Below are 2504 nucleotides of genomic sequence, written 5' to 3' on the forward strand. Positions count from 1 at the left end.
GTGAGCCGCAACAAATAAATAAAAATAAATTCTTCTGAGAAGGTAAGTTGGTGGCGAATTCCCCTGATAGGGTAAGCCGCATCAGAAAAGCGAATTCCCCCGAGAGGGTAAGCTTATGGCGAAATGATGATAGTTATAAATGATGACGACAGTTAAGGATGATGATGAATAATAATGATGATAAAGAATGATGATGAGTGATGACGATAAATGATGATGATGAAGGATGATGATGAAGGATGATGATGAATGATGATGAGGGATGACGATGAATGATGGTGATGAGGGACAATGATAAAGGATTATGATAAGGAATGGTGATAAAGGATGATGATAAAGGATGATGGAGGATTATGATCAAAGATGATGATGAAGAATAATGATGAAGGATGATGATGACGGATTATGTTGAAGGATGATGATGAAGAATGATGGTGAAAGATGATGATAAAGTATGATGATATAAGTTGATTACGAAGGATGATAGTGAAGGATGATGATGAAACATGTTGATGGAGGATTGGTTGAGGATGATAATGAAGGATGATAATGATGATAAAATTCGTTGTTGAAAGAGTATGATGTAGGATTATGATGAAGGTTGCTGATGGAGGATGATTATGAAGGATGATAAGGTATGATGATGAAGGGTGATGACAAAAAAATATATGATGATGGAGGATTATAATGAGGGAGGATGATGAAGGATGATGATACAAGATGATTATGAAGGATGATGGTGAACTATTATGATGAAGTATTATGATGAAGAATGATGATGAAGCGTGATGATGATAAAGGATTATGGAGGTTTATGAATGCGTACCTTAATACGCCAATGCGTAACAAAATGCGCCAACGCGTATGTCAATACGCAAGGCTGAATCGCTAGTGATTCGCCCCTTGTGATATAACATGATTATGAAGGACGATGGTGAAGTATTATGATGAAGGATTGTGATGAAAAATGATGTTGAAGGATGATGATTAAGGATGAAGATAAAGGTTTATGATGAAGGATGATGATAAAGCATGATGATATAGATTGATGAGGAAGGATGATGATGAAAGATGACGATGATGGATAATGATGAAGGATGATGATAAAGGTTTATGATGGAGGATGATGATATAGGTTGATGATGAAGGATGATGATGAAAGATGATGATGAAGAGTTATGATGAAAGATAATGATGAAAGATGATGACGAAGGACGATGATGAAGGATAATGATGGATGATGATGATAAAGGATTATGTTGATGGATGATGATAAAATGTGATGATGAAGGATTATGATAAAAGATGATGAATGATGATCAGGCATCCAATTTTTCACTCACGTGATCAAATTCCCCGGATTTATCCACCTTCGCGATCGTGATTTCTCACTGCATGGGATGAAAAATAAAAGTCTCTCACTCCAGCGCTCACGATAATTATCTTTCTCTCCATGCACAACTCACGGATAAACAACAAAGCATCCGATTTTTCACTCCGTCTGCGAGTCACAAGACATCTCCATCGATGCACGAGAACAATTATTTGACGTTTAGTGGTACCGTGTTTACATATTGTTTCATGGCCATCTAGATAACAAAGCACCGGTCAGACGTCAACCGGGTGAAAACGTGGGTTGGTGCAGCCTGAGCAAATATTTGCTCCTGCGAGAGCAAACGATTTGTGAGTGAGCGCTAGTCGGAGAGAGCATAATTTTATCAAGGAAAGGAGCCGGAGTGAGAGCCTTTTCAATCGTTCATGGGTGCAAGGAAAATATCACAGGCTACTCTATCCGGATAATATCGCTGTGTGATAGATCGTTACTCGCGTGAGTGAGTGAAAAATTTGGTGCCTGATGATGATGATGAAGGACGATGATGAAGGATAATAAAGAAGAAGATGATGAAGGATGATGGAGAATTATGATCAAAGATGATGATGAAGAAACATGATGAATGATGATGATGAAGGATGATGAATGATAATAATGAGGAAAGATTATGATTAACCATCGAGCAGTCGCGTCTTTGGCTACCTGCAGTAACGTCGCGCTTATGCTGTGTACCACATGCGTGCGTTTTCCTGGTGTGTGTACTCAGTACACGATGCGATCGCTCCCGGGTTAAAGTTGATGATGGTAAAGCATGATGATGAAGAATTTTGATGAATGATGATAAAGAATGATTATGAAAGATAATGATGAGGAAAGATTATTATTAAAGATGATGATGATGAAGAATTATGATGAGTGATGATGATGGAGGATTGGTTAAGGACGATGATGAAGGATGATAATGAAGGATGATGATGAAGTATGATGTTGAAGATGATGATGATGAAGGATGTTGATAAAGGATTATATTGAAGAATAGTCATAAAGGATAATGATAACCAAACAAACATTTTGTTGTACAAGAATGGAACAAACCAATCTTAGGAAAACTTTACGTTTCTTGGGGAAGGATAGTGAAAAAGGATGATAATGAAGGATGATGATGATGAAA

The sequence above is a fragment of the Aedes albopictus genome, chromosome 1 (genome assembly GCF_035046485.1).
Source record: "Aedes albopictus strain Foshan chromosome 1, AalbF5, whole genome shotgun sequence".
Lineage (NCBI taxonomy): Eukaryota > Metazoa > Arthropoda > Insecta > Diptera > Culicidae > Aedes > Aedes albopictus.